Consider the following 15488-nt stretch of genomic DNA (forward strand, 5'->3'; position numbering starts at 1 on the left):
CCTCTGTAGAGCACACTGCAGTATTGTGTAGACAAGCCCTATGTCTCTCTGTGCCTCAGTTCCCCAAGAGTCAAATGGGAATAAAAATACTTCCCTAACTCATGGGAGGATGTGTATATGAAGATAAATACATTAAAGATTATAAAGAGCTAAGATACAATTTTAATGAGGAGCTAGATAAGTATTTTTAGACACAGACAGTTTATAATAAAACAGGATAACTGGCTATAACAACTTCGTGTACAGACGTTCTTAAACTAGAATAGAAAGTAAGGAGGCAAACACAACAGTGAAGTGAAAATAGAATGAGGGCTTGTGTTGGGTAGTTAATAGTAAATTTTGCAATAGCAAGTCTTAGTTGAAGATTGAAAAGATTAGAAATGTTTCAGTGTAGTAAACATCACACTTGGAAATTAATCCTGCTCTCCCTAGGTTTCTTCTATTGGAACTGGGGACCATCTCATTCCAGTTCACTGTAATACTGTTAGTAGTAAGCACCAACAATGTGAAGTATAGTATATAAAATGGTTTAAATTGAATAATTTGGCTTTTTTTTTTAACCAGCTGTAACATGTGGTGGATATGCTAGAGCAGGAGTCGGCACCACCATGTTGCGCGACGGACACTTGACAAAATTACTGTACTTAGTGACGGATATTGGGGGGGCAGGCGGGTTATGTCATTCAGTCATTCAATTTTTTAAAAAATTACCACGGACCTCAAAATTTTACCACGGACACGTTGCTGACCCCTGTGCTAGAGCTGGATTCATCCCTTACTGGCACAATGAGCCTTCCTGCAGCAGTTTGGCCCATTCTGGTGCAGAGTATATTCATCCTGGGGGAGGGCAGGCCACGTTTCCACTCTTGTGTCCTCCCTTGCTGATTCTGTCCGGGCACTTGCATTTTCTGCTGCAAACCCATAGGCAGTGACTGCAGAGAGAACGTGTTGAATCAGTGCAACCTCTTTCCCCAGCTAGCCTTAATCCGCTCTTAAGGGGTTTGTTATCCTTCTGTGGGCACCACAGTGGAGGAGTTTGCAATGGCCCTGTTTTGCTATTGCATACTTCTCTCCAAAGGAGCTTTGCATTGCCAGGGATCCTATACTCTAGTTTATTCAGCAGCAGCAAGCATAAATCATGGGTGATTTTTTTTTAAAAACAGTCTTACAGGCTCAGGCAGTTTATCCATCCAGACACTTAACCTTTAGTGGATCCTGTACCTTAAGAGCTCTGAATGTATGTAATAACAGAAGTTTATTTTACCAATACTTTCTCCTATCCAAGTTGCTAAAGCACCAGCCACATTTAGAGCACTGTATTGATAATGTATTGAATTAGAGGCAAATTAGAGTACTTCTTTGAGTACTGGTCCCTGTGTGTATTCCACATGTGGGTATGCATGAGTGCCATGCACCTGAGTCTGGAGATTCTTAACCTAGCAATTTCCATTGGCCTGCACATGCACAGTTGCTCTCCACGTGCTCCAAACTGAGGGCATAAGAGACAGTGTGGGCCAATCACCTCTCCAGTTCCTTCTTACCGCTGCATGGCCTGAATCAGAATCCACTGTATTCACAGATTTCTCCAGCTTCTTATAGCCTATGAACAGATACTGTAAATAGTTTTTATATTAGCATGGTTTGAGTTTTATATGCTATGGTTAGTTTAGCTTTGTTTTTCCCCTTGTTGGGGACTTCATCCCCACAGTCTGAGATTATGCCCAGAGTCCCTGATTTCAAGAATTCCTTCTCTTGGCCTCTTTCCTTCTCTGTGAAAGGTGACCACCAATGCTGCCTCTACTCTCTGGATGAGATGCATATCTCTGCAAAGTGCATCTGCCGCTTGTTTCCTCTGCAATCACATGAAGCTTGTGAGCTTCAGCTAAGGAAACATTTTATGCAGAAGTCCATGAGACCTCACTGATCCGGGCCAAGAAGATTCTCCCCTGTACATTGGCCCCAACCAACAATCAGCACGCCTCCAAGCATGATCTTGGGAATGGAGCCAGTCAGAGGAGCCACCAGCCTCCTACGCCTCCACACCTAAAAGAGCTGAGAGGCACAATTTCATCCCAGCCAAAGGAGCTAAGTTCCTTTCCCCCCACCCAGCACCCAATTTGCTGATGATGCAGGCAGCCATGGAAAGAGCAAGGTCACAACAGCTTAAGATCACCCCAGCTGACAAGGATTCAAAGAGGTTGGACCTTCTGGGAAGAAAGTTATTCTCCTCTACAAGCCTGCAATTCTGTATTTCCAACTATCAGGCTTTGTTGGCAAAATATGATTTTAACTACTACTCTGGACTAGCAGACTTTAAGGACAGTCTTCCCCTTGAGGACCGAGCCCAGTTTCAATCCTTCATTGAGGAAGGCAGACTAGTGGCTGCAAGCTGCAGTGGATGCAGCAGACACGGCATGTAGAGGGCTAGCTGCTGGTGTAGTTATGAAGCATGAGTCCTGGCTTCATTTTCTGAGCTTCCCCAGGAAGGTGCAGAATGCCAGAGAGGACTTACTATTCAACGAGTAAGACTTATTCAGCAAGAAAACTGAGTCTCCACACTCCTACATGGACCCCATGCTCCCTGAGAATTTAAACCCTGGCTCCAAAGTGAAAAACACCACAGGCAGGTAGACAGGAAAAGACCGCCCCCTCCAGAAATATTCTACCACCAGTGTCCAGCCAAGCCTCTGGGCAAGCAACAGAGAGTTCAAAGACCTTGATTTTCAGCCCTCTCTACTACTCTGAGCTCTATCCATCCCTACCCACCCTCTAAGGGCTTCTCTCGACACCTCAGTCGAGCACTGTATATCTTTATTGATACCAGCCACGTCTATCCCCTCCCCTCCAATCCTTGGAAGATATGTCTCCCTTTGTTACTCACAATTGGCACTCTATCACGATAGACAAATGGGTTCTAGAAATCATCCACCATGACAGGTTTCAGAGTAGCAGCCGTGTTAGTCTGTATTCACAAAAAGAAAAGGAGTACTTGTGGCACCTTAGAGACTAACAAATTTATTTGAGCATAAGCTTTCGTGAGCTACAGCTCACTTCATCGGATGCATTCAGTGGAAAATACAGTGGGGAGATTTATATATATAGAGAACATGAAACAATGGGTGTTACCATACACACTGTAAAGAGAGTGATCACTTAAGGTGAGCTATTACCAGCAGGAGAGTGCGGGGGAAAAACCTTTTGTAGTGATAATCAAGGTGGGCCATTTCCAGCAGTTGACAAGAATGTCTGAGGAACAGTGCGGGGTGGAGGCGGGCAATAAACGTGGGGAAATAGTTTTACTTTGTGTAATGACCCATCCACTCCCAGTCTTATTCAAGCCTAAGTTAATTGTATCCAGTTTGCAAATTAATTCCAATTCAGCAGTCTCTCGTTGGAGTCTGTTTTTGAAGTCTTTTTGTTGAAGAATTGCAACTTTTAGGTCTGTAATCGAGTGACCAGAGAGATAGAAGTGTTCTCTGACTGGTTTTTGAATGTTACAATTCTTGACGTCTGATTTGTGTCCATTTATTCTTTTACGTAGAGACTGTCCAGTTTGACCAATGTACATGGCAGAGGGGCATTGCTGGCATATGATGGCATATATCATATTGGTAGATGTGCAGGTGAACGAGCCTCTGATAGTGTGGCTGATGTGATTAGGCTCTATGATGGTGTCCCCTGAATAGATATGTGGACACAGTTGGCAACGGGCTTTGTTGCAAGGATAGGTTCCTGGGTTAGTGGTTCTGTTGTGTGGGGTGTGGTTGCTGCTGAGTATTTGCTTCAGGTTGGGGGGCTGTCTGTAAGCAGGGACTGGCCTGTCTCCTTCAGGATAGGTTGTAGATCCTTGATGATGCGTTGGAGAGGTTTTAATTGGGGGCTGAAGGTGATGGCTGGTGGCGTTCTATTATTTTCTTTGTTGGGCCTGTCCTGTAGTAGGTGACTTCTGGGTACTCTTCTGGCTCTGTCAATCTGTTTCTTCACTTCAGCAGGTGGGTATTGTAGTTGTAAGAACGCTTGATAGAGATCTTGTAGGTGTTTGTCTCTGTCTGAGGGGTTGGAGCAAATGTGGTTGTATCGTAGAGCTTGGCTGTAGACGATGGATCGTGTGGTGTGGTCTGGATGAAAGCTGGAGGCATGTAGGTAGGCATAGCGGTCAGTAGGTTTCCGGTATAGGGTGGTGTTTATGTGACCATCGCTTATTAGCACCATAGTGTCCAGGAAGTGGATCTCTTGTGTGGACTGGTCCAGGCTGAGGTTGATGGTGGGATGGAAATTGTTGAAATCACGGTGGAATTCCTCAAGGGCTTCTTTTCCATGGGTCCAGATAATGAAGATGTCATCAATGTAGCGCAAGTAGAGTAGGGGCATTAGGGGATGAGAGCTGAGGAAGCGTTGTTCTAAGTCAGCCATAAAAATGTTGGCATACTGTGGGGCCATGCGGGTACCCACAGCAGTGCCGCTGATTTGAAGGTGTACATCCACCATGGTTATTCTGTTGAATATCTCTCCTTTTCCCCTCAGAAACAACCTTCCCAGTTCCTCTTCAGGGGTGACTCTCATGAGCATATTCTTTGCTAAAAGGCAGATTCTCTTCTCCAATGAAGGGCAATAGAATGAGAGCCCCCTCAAGAGTATCAAGGGAAGGGGTTCTATTCTCTGTACTACTGAGTTCCCCAAAAAAACAGAGGGCGGATACCCATTCTGGACCTTCGACAACTGAACATCTTCATTCAGAAGTCAAAATTTAGCATGGTTACACCAGCATAAATAATCTACCTACCTACAGGAGGGAATGAGGTTTTTGGCTCTCAACCTGAAGGATGACTATTTTCATGCAGATATTCATTTGTCCCACAGACAGTTTCTTTGGTTCCTGGTGGTTCAGGAACATGAAGAGTTCAGTGTCTTTTGGACTAACAACAGCACCCAGGGTTTTCATAAAGGTTTTCTCTGTGGTGGCAGCCCAAATGAGATGTCACAGCTATCCAGTCTTCTCATACTTGGATGACTGGCTCCTGACAAGTCACTCCACCCACGAGGTCAGATTGGTGACTTTGTTCCTGCACCATCTTCTTTCAGCGCTTGCTGGCTTCATGAACAGAGAAAAATCCACTTGGACTCTCACAAGGATGATAAACTTTATCAGAATGACACTGGACTCAATTTGAGCAAGAGCTTTCCTCCCAATAGAAGGATTTCAATCAATGAGCAATCTGATATTGCATGTTATTCGCAAACCAAACACTATGTCAGAGTGTGCCTTTCTCTACTAGGTCACAGGGCCTCATGTACTTATGTGATGCCATTTGCCAGACTTCATTTACACTGCCTACAGGCCAAGCTCAGGAACACATGAACACCAGAGTGACTGTTCCCACCAGCGTCATCACCTCTCTTACCTGGGGGTCAAACCCAGAATGAGTTGCAAGAGGGAGTCCCCCTCAACACTCCCACCTCCAGTGTCACTATAGTAACAGATGCACCTGAACAACCGTACCCTACAGGGCATTGGACCCCACAGGAAGTCCAGACTGCACATCTACTTCCTGTGGTATGGTGTGTCTACTTCCTGGAACTGAGAGCAGTCCAACTGACCTGCAGGGCCTTCCTCCCTCTCATACATTGACTCCTTATCCACATAATGTCAGACATCACCACTATGGTCTTTTATATAAACAAGCAGAATGGAGCAAGATCCCTCCCTGTCTGCCTGGAGGCAGCCAGGTTTTAGAATTGGTACATCGGAAACCACATCGCTATCCAAGCCACATACCTACCAGGTGCTCTGTAGAAGACAGCCTAAGCGGGCACTTCTCTGCGGATCATGAGTGAGTAATACATAACTCTGTCCTGAGTGATGTGTTCACTAAGTGGGGAACACCACAATAGGATCTTTCCAGGTCCCAAACAAATAGGAAACCTCCAGAGCAGCTGTGGGCCACGACTCCCAGGTTGATGCTTTCTTGTTATCATGGACAGACCAACTCGAACATGCCTTTCCTCCCATCCCCCTGCTACTACAGGTCTTGAGAAAGATCCATTATGACAGAGCTAGAGTTATTCTCATAGCACCCAACTGAGAGTTTTGGTTCCCAGAACGTCTAAGAATGTCAACCTGTCCTCTCATTAGGATCCGTCTTTTCCTGGATCTTCAAACTCAGGAAGATGGCAAAATCAGACACCCCAATCCAAATCCATTTCACCTTACAGCCTGGATTTCGGATGGGCATCCGATCTAGAATGGTCATGTTCAGAAGTCATCCAAGCCATTCTGACTCAGAGTAGGAAAGATTCAACTAGGACCTGCTAACTATCTAAATGGAGACATTTCTCTACCTGATCACAGCACAATCAGTCTTCTTCAGACTCTGCAGATATTCCAGTTATTTTAGGTTATCTCCTGTCACTGAAGAACTCAGGTCTTTCCCTTTGCTCATTGCAAATCCATCAAGCAGTGATCAATGCCTTCCTTCTTCCAGGAGATGGGCATTTCATTTTTACTCACCCAACAACAGTCAAATTTCTGAAGGGCCTAGTCAGGACCTTTCTGCCTGTGGTTAAGCCTACACCTCAATGGGACCAGAGATTTTTCAGTAGTCATCAGACCATCATTTGAACCTTTGGCCACATGCTCTATGTCCCACCTTTCCATGAAGGTTGCATTTTAAGTTGCTACTAGTTTGGCCAGAAGGATGAACAAGATGACAACTCTCATGGCCGATCCACCATATGCTATTTTTCACAAGGAGGAGGTCTCCCTTTGCTTTCATCCATGCCAACCAACCTATCCACTTACATGTTTTTCTTCCCAAAACCTCATGCTTCCATTGAAGAGAAAAGACTTCATTCCCTGGATGCCAGACATGCCCTGGCATTCTACCTACAAAGGACAAAACCAATCAAAAAATCACCAAGTGTATTTCTTGCTATAGAACAAGAGTCACAAGGACAAGCAGTATTTTCTCAGACAATCTCTAAATGGATTTCTGGTTGCATCATTACATGCTACCAGTTAGCACATGTCCCTCGCCCAGATGGGGTAAGGGCATGCTCCACAAGAGTGCAAGCTGCTTTGGCAGCATCTCTACAGGAGGTACTGAAACTGAGAGTAGCAGAGTAGCTACCTGGTGGTCCTGTCATATGTTCACAAAACGTTATATGCTAGCTTAAGCTTCTGCTGCAAATACAGCTGTAGGGACTGCAGTTTTTCAAGCTGATATCCTCGCACCCTCCTCTGATCTGAATACTGCTTATCAGTTACCCATGTGTGGACTACACAGAGCGATCAGCACTCCAAGAAGAAATGGAGATTACTCACCTGTAACTGGAAGCTCTTCTGGATGTGTGGTACCTATCTGTATTCCACTGTCCACCCCTCTGCTTTGGATCCTATTGGAGTCACGGTAAGAAGAGGAACTGGAGAGATGTTGGCTCACGCTGCCTCTTATGCTCTTGGTCTGGAATATGAGGAGTGGGTGCATGTGCAGGCCATTGGATACTGCTTGTTAAGCATCTCTGGACTTGGACACATGGCAGGGACATGGACCACATGTGGAACACAGATAGGGACAAGCATCTTGAAGAACTTCCATTTACAAGTAAGTAACCTCCATTTCTTTTTCGAAAGTTACAGATACATTTTTACATCACATTTTCTGTTTAGTTTTAATCTTAAATTCAATAGAGTAGGAAATGTATCTACAAATGAGATCAAAGCATTGGCCATGAAACAGAAAAGCAAAAATTCTAAGCAGCATCTTTGTTTTCCAAACAGTCTTCCACTGTATGCAAGTGAACTAAAGCTAGCTGTGTCACATACCTTTCTTTCAGAGTAACAGCTGTGAGCTGTAGCTCACGAAAGCGTATGCTCAAATAAATTGGTTAGTCTCTAAGGTGCCACAAGTACTCCATACCTTTCTTTGAAGCAATAGGAACTTTTTAGTTTCAGAGTGTAGTGAAGAAAAAGATCCGTGAAGTATGAAAATATCTGTTAAAATGTGAGGCATTGAAAAGTGCACCACTTGTAACCTGCTCGGTTTGTCTTTAACATTGAGCTGAGCACCTTGAATTTAGTCATGGTCTTTGCTTTCAGTGTTTTTTAAAAGAAACTATGTGTTTAGGTTAAAACCCATCTATTTGGGAGAACTGGTATTAAAAATGGCATTCTAGTTAAATGCAAACCTGGCTCTCATTTAGTGGTGTTGCCAGAACAGAAAGAGAGCTTTGCATAAGCTCGAAAGCTTGTCTGTTTCATCAGCAGAATTTAGTCAATAAAAAATATTGCCTCACCGCCTGTCTCTCTAATAAACCTGGTTCTTGACGCTAAAGGAAAATCAAAGAAAATGGTGCGGCCATGTGAATGCATTTTGAAATACACCTCCTTGTTTCTCCTTAGCATAGCTTTCATTTCAGTTTTTAAAGCCTTTTATTTGTGGTCCCATGCCTAACTATTTGACCTCTCTGCTGGCATAAATGACTGAGCAATTGACAATCAAAGCAACATGGTGGGATTGGTAGATAGGAGCCAGGAGATGGCTGTGATATAATGCAGCATATTAAAGGACATGATGGATGAAGAAAATGATTAGGAATGAAATCTGCTTATTCTCCAATGGAATAACAATGACATATTATTCATTTTCTTATTCCATTTTTGACAGTTACTCTAACTTGTGTCTCTCGGTATCCAGGGGTTGACAGGGGGAGGAGGGAAACTAAAATTACAACACATATTGCTAATGCACTGTAATTGCTTTAATCTCTGAGTGCTGGACCATCAGGACTTAGATAATGTACTGCTAGATAACTGATTACACTTGGTGGGAGTGCTGAAGCACAAACCTAGATTTCCTAAACCTCTGGTATTTATTGCACAAAAATATACTGTAACCCATTTTCCAAGGCATGTAATGAAATATTATTTTGTGAATACTGTCAGACCAGGTAAATGTAACCCTACTGGTAGTTTAGCAAAGATAACATGGTGAACAAAGCAACGTTATTTATTAAATTGTGCACTGATTGATACACCTACTAGAAGTGGAAATGCTCACAGTTTTTGTATTTGTTTATTGCCACAAGCTGGCTAGCCTTTTAAGGCAGGCAAGGCTCAGCCTTGCCTGTGACCTAGCAGCTAGCTTCCAGCTGATAATGATACCACAACTTAAAGCTAATTAGTGACTCCAGCTGGGAAAGGTTTAGGACAAGACTATACAGAATGGAGAACTCAGTTTGTGGGAGGGAGGAAAAATAAAAAGATACTGTGGAGAAAGCAACTTTTCTGTGGGTAGGAGAACCAGCAGAGTTCCTGTGGTGGAGGCCATCAGGTAGGTCAATAAAAGCACTTTAGTGGAGCCCACAAGAGGAGGAAGACTTAGGTCAGCTGGGGAGGGAGAAGCCCCAGGCCTAAGTACCAAAGGGAGGCTGTGTTAAGCACAGGCTGTAGGGAAGCAGCTAAGGGGATTTCTAGGTAGGAAGTGGCCCAGGGAGACAGCAGCACATCTGAAGGAACAGACATAACTGTTTAATGCAGGATCCCTGGGCTGGAACCCAGAGTAGAGAGTAGGCCTTGGTTCCCTTACCAGTCCCTGAGGACAGGGCATGCAACAGCATAAGCAGATTAAGGCTCCTGGGATGGAGGAATTGAGGGAGGGCTAGTAAGAACACTTGGGTGGTGCCCAAGAGGGGTGCAAGAATTATTATTTGAACATATTCCTTTGAGTTCTAGTTGGACCTTTTGTTATCCCAGAAGGGGACTGGACTTTGTGACTTGGTCAATGGGCCAAGCCATGCAAGATTCCGTGAGAGGCAGATGGCCAGTTGGAGGCACCAAAGACAAGGGTGTCCTGCAGCATTGCACCCTGACACAAGGGGGCACTGTGGGTGGTGAGTACATCACTGTTCACCTACCTGAAAATGTGCTCACTGCAACTGGATGCAGTGAGTCCTTGTCTGGCTGCAGAAGGAAAGAAGGTGAAGCCTCTTTAAGGAGCAGCACTCAAAGGAATTGTGAAGAGGGGAAAAAGGAAACTCACCTGGGCAGAGCCCGGGGAAAGGGACATGGCAGGAACAGATTTGGGGAAACAGTAGCCCAACATGTGTCTGGAGAGAGGGGTGGGTCTTTATACCCATTCATGTTAGTAAGAACTCACTCTGTCTTGGGCCAACAACACCCACCCATGGGATCAGTATAAGGCCAGCTTTGTATGTTCAGTGGTGGGCCTCTCACTAGTCACCTTGTTCCTTTGGGGCTGGGAAGGAATCTTTCCTGCTCTGCTACATTGGCCAGGCGCAGGGCGGGGAGGGGGAAGGAATTGCCTTCCCCACAGCTGGTTAGGGATAGGGGTTAGGTCAGATATGTTGCAACTTAACACGTAACAGGTTTGGCAGGTGTCCTATGCAGGTAAACAGGATTTGAAGGGGTCTTGTGGAGAGGCATTCCCTAAGGAAATTGGGAAAAGTAGGGTTGGGTTGCCTAATGTTTGATACAGTGGGCAGACAACCATTCTGCTTTCCCCCCAGTCCTCCCACTCCCAAACATTATATGAGGGGAGAGTGGCAGGTTTCAAGTAAAAGATTAGGTTGGGAAGAGGGAGGGCTGATGGCAGCCCTCCCAAATAACTGTAAAAGATGAAAGAAATAATGCTGACCTGGATGGGATGGTTTATTGCCTGGTGTTCCCAAGTGCGTGGCTGGGACAATGATGTGATTCACAGACCTATCTGACGTAGACCAAAATATGTCACTGTCTCCAGTGTTTTGATACTAGTTACAACTTGTTTTGTGATATGAGCCTATACTTAAGTAAATATTAGCAACTTCAAGTAAAAGGGAAAAATATTATTTGAATTTGATCTTTTTCTAAATCATACAATTCCATGCTACTACTGGTTCCCTCTCCCTCCTCACTCCCCACACACCTGGCACACTGTAATTTTAAAAGCTGCCTTTTCTATTTATTATCCAAAACAGGATAGTGTTTAAGGTCTGAGATACACCAGCTGTTACTAATTAAAAAAAAGTAAGAAATATTGTGATTTGTAAAATAATAGCTAAAAGTCTGCAGCGGCCTTTTTTTAAATTCTTAGTTGACAATCTTTGGAAACACTGGGCTGATTTAGTGATCTCGTCCTTTTGTAACATTATCATCAAATCATATCCTTTGGAAGTAGGATTAGAACCTATCTGACAGCATACCATATGTTTTGACTGCCAAGAAAAGGAGAGGTCATATAATGAAGGAAGTGGCACCAGTGTGAGCTTTTAAAAAAAAGCTATTAATTCTGTCTGTGACGGGTTGGATCACAGAAACCCCCTGAGAGCTGCCACCTGATGTGCCAAGACTACTACTTCTCCTGCTTTCGTGCCCAGTCAGCTTAGGACTTCAGTGTCCTGCCTGGTTTGAGCCAGACCCACTAGCCTGCTGTAAACCCAGACCCAGGTCTGAACTATGTCTCCTAACAGCTGTAAGCTCAATTGAAAGCAGCTTACAGAAGTATGCCTGTCTTTAACGCTCAGATGCCCAACTCCCAAAGGGGTCCAAACCCCAAATAAATCCATTTTACCTTGTATAAAGCTTATGCAGGGCAAACTCATAAATTGTTTGCCCTCTATAACACTGATAGAGAGATATGCACAGCTGTTCCGCCCCCCCCCCCCACCCAGTATTAATACATACTCTGGGTTAATTAATAAGTAAAAAGTGATTTTATTAAATACAGAAAGTGGGATTTAAGTGGTTCCAAGTAGTAACAGAGAGAACAAAGTGAATTACCAAGCAAAATAAAATAAAACACGCAAGTCTATGTCTAATCAAACTGAATACAGATAAAAACCTCACCAGTTCCAGTAAGCTCTCTTTTACAGACTAGACTCCTTCTAGTCTAGGTCCAGCAAGCACTCACACCCCCTGTAGTTACTGTCCTTTGTTCCAGTTTCTTTCAGGTATCCTTGGGGGTGGAGTGGCTATCTCCTTAGCCAGCTGAAGACCAAATGGAGGGGTCTCCCATGGGCTTAAATAGACTTTCTCTTGTGGGTGGAGACCCCCTCCCCTCTCCTATGCAAAGTCCAGCTCCAAGATGGAGTTCTGGAGTCACCTGGGCAAGTCACATGTCTATGCATGACTCAGTTTTTACAGGTTGAAGCCATTGCCCACATGGTATTTTGAATGTCTTCAGGAAGACTTCTTATGTGGATTGGAGCATTCCAAGATGCATTGTTCCTTAAGTGCTTCTTGACTGGGCACTTAACTTTGCGAATTCCTTTCTCCAGGAACTGACCAAATGCTCTACTAAGGTTATTGAGAAATCAAGCCAGTACACGGCCAATATTCATAACTTCGAATACAAAAATGATACATGTATACAAATAGGATTAATAGATTCAGTAGATCATAACCTTTACATAGATATGTTACATGGCATGGGTATCATAGAACATATTCCAGTTATGTCATATATATTCATAAGCATATTTCGATAAAGCCTTATGGGGGGCACCGTCACACTGTGTTCTGCTGATTTTTTTTTTACAGACTGTATAATTTGAAGTAAAAAATTGATAATTGTTCATTACAACAGAGTACTGTAAGCTTAAAATGCGAAATTAATCATTTTACACAGTAGACTCACACAATAATCCAGTGTTACCTCAAGTGTTTTATTGCTCCTCTTCCTCAGACTTATTTGGGCAAGTTGCCCATTTATCAGTCATCATATCTGCAGTTATTTTTTCAAAGGAAGCCTAGAGACCATTGACATAACTTTAATTTTAGATGTTTATCTTATATATACGTTTTTGAATGCAATACGATGTTGCGGCATAATGAGCGATGTTATGGCATAATTTAACACTGTGCTATTTTAGAGTTAATTTTGCACAGTCAGAGTACATTAAAAGTACATTTTGAACTTTTAAAAAGTCACATTTTGGCATGCAAATATTTGCCTATTAATGTTATTCATTTTAAGATCACTAAAACTGAAAGAGAGAAAGATGGTTTCTTTATTTTTTCAGTTTATTTACCTTATTTGTTTTTGACAGGATTTTGTGTAAATGTGCAAACAATTTCAGTGTTTCCCCTCTATCGGCAGTAAATCACCATTACCTTTTGTATGTATCTGTCTCTCATATCGTAATGGGGAAAAACATCTTAACAGCCAGAAGATGTGATTGTAACACCACAAAAATTGTGAGAGGAATTGAGTTGAAAGTATAGTTCCTGAAACTACTTTTAACGTTTTTTTTGTAATTGACTCACTTTAATTTTTTTTCATTTCCAAGATAATATTTTAGCTGGCAATTATTTCCATCGCTCTCTCTACCTTCCCTTCAGGCTTTCTTCTTTAGTTTCTTTCTGGAAAACTCTGACCTTCTTTGGAGCTTCAGGTTTCCAGCGCCAAATACCAGAACAGCTGTTGACAGTGATTTCTTCCACTGATATTTCAGAGTGGTTTCATGCTTACAGAGAGAATTTTCCCTCTGAAAACCATCCTTGAGCTAGTGTTTGGGTCAGTTGGCATAGAGAAGAGTGAAAGGTCTGTAACATGAATGAACATTTTGTCTACTATGTGTGTTTGGGGTCTAGGATATACTGAATTAGTTCCCAAGCTAGGCTCTGTTAGGAATTCTGCGTTTAGTTGCACATTCTTTTTTATTTATTTTATTTTTTAAAAGAAGAAAACCAAACAAAGCTGCTGATTGAATGAATTCTTCTGATTAAAAAAAGTTGTTCCCTAGCTGTCTTTGCAAACCTTCTTTTAGGCTTCCTTTCTTCCGGCTGATGTCATCACCTTGGTTGACTTTGAGTGACTATTCCTCCTTAGGTTCAAATTCCTGTGTCAGCTACTTTGTTTCATTGAAAAAATGCCAACTTTGAAGAGTCCTTATCTTGTTTTGTACAATCCATCTACATTCTTTGATGCCTTCGTAAACATATTTAAAACAGTAATATAAATCACTGAAGTCATCTTCTCCAGCAGCCTTAATATGGCTCAACATCAGTTGGATGAAACAGCTATATAAATCTTCAGCTTCTGTATCAGTACCTGTTTATTGTGCTTTCTTAATTGTATATGATTTACATGCTGTCATTGCTTCTGTTTGATTCTGAACAATGTCTACGTAACTTCTAATCAAGTATTTAACAAGCCTTATGAGTCATGACCACTGGGTTCTTATGATGCGTTTTGGTTGGCTATCCTCCAAAGGCTTTCACTTCATGTTAGCTTTTTAACACGTAAGTCAAATATTTCATCAGGTCCTTGAATATGCTCTAGATTCTTTTAATACCTTTCTTTATCTAAGTACCAAATGTTCATTAAGGAACATTTCATATTTAAAATTAAAAATACAAACATTTTCATTGCCCTGCACCTTGTGTAGTTGTTTATACCTGAGCAAAGTTAGTGCAAAACACCATTTTGCTTTGGTAATGTTTTATACTCAATTTGTACTGGTGTTTAGGGCAACAGAGAATCAGGCCTGTTTTCCTGGCACTATGTGCTTATGGTTTCTGAAACACAGAATTTCTTCAAACTGATGTTTGTTTTCTTAAGGGCGCCTGTGTCCACAGTGCTTCAAATAGATTAAGAAACTATATGGAGATTTTAGGCTTTCTCCTCTCTAGGTCAGTATGATTTTCCATCAAAAGGGATTGTCATTCGTATAATAGCTCAATAGGTTAAAATGCAATATACAACTCTCATTCCCTAATATGATGTAAACCAGACCACAGGAAAAGAGAAGCATCTCTTTCACCAAAGCAACAGGAATTTTTGGTAACCAGGCCAGCTGGTTCTCAATGTGAAAACAAATTTTCTGTTGTGATGCTTCCTGGGAGTATCCCTTGGCATGAGGAAGCTTTGTCTGTACCTGCCATGGGTCAGCTCCCAAAGTCCACCTGCCATGGGCAAAACAAACACTTCTCTCTAGACCTACACTGGTCCTGCTCGCTCTCGCTCTCTCCAGGTTAGTGATAAGCGCACTCCAATCATCTCCCTGGAGTGTCCAGCTCCTGTTGCATTAGACAGTTGCAGTATTCACAGATTCACTGCTTCCAAAGAAGCAGTACACCTCAGCTTACCAGCTTATCTATACCTCAGATCATCACCTCACTTAACACATAGCTCTTAAGTATGTTTATAGGGAAAGCAAGTAAACGTTTATTTGACAAAGTAGAGAGATTCTCAAGAGATAGCAAAATGTCTCATAATATCTTCTGAGCTGGTTCATTTAATGTATGGTGTAGGAAAGGAAACTTTAGGAGAAACTCTTAATATTCCTTTATATTTTATTGCTTATCCCAACTTTCATATCTGTCCTCATCTCCACCTGTTCCCCTTTTCTCTCCCCTTGATTCTGTGATTTCTTCTGCTTCTGTCTATGCTATTCCATATATCTGCTTAGCCTACTCCTGACGAGAGCCTTCTCTCATTCTGTTGTGGATGTGCACAACAGCCTTCCAGTGAAGCAAGCCCCTCCTGCTT

General features: G+C 42.6%; 1 protein-coding gene across 7 annotated transcripts in view; it reads left to right on the plus strand.

Annotated features, from left to right (window-relative positions):
• Positions 1-15488, plus strand: part of FRMPD4 (FERM and PDZ domain containing 4) — a 437407-nt gene that overhangs the window by 247795 nt on the left and 174124 nt on the right. The window contains exon 1 of one of the 7 annotated variants that reach the window (XM_043537814.1): positions 3141-3180. The exons of 5 other annotated variants lie outside the window; for them this stretch is intronic. The gene's annotated coding sequence lies outside the window, so the exon portion shown is untranslated. Of the gene's footprint in view, positions 1-3140; positions 3181-9255; positions 9330-15488 lie in introns of those variants that run through there. One more of the 7 variants, XM_043537813.1, reaches the window with a different exon arrangement.

This window comes from Chelonia mydas, chromosome 1 (assembly GCF_015237465.2).
Source record: "Chelonia mydas isolate rCheMyd1 chromosome 1, rCheMyd1.pri.v2, whole genome shotgun sequence".
Taxonomy (NCBI): Eukaryota; Metazoa; Chordata; order Testudines; family Cheloniidae; genus Chelonia; species Chelonia mydas.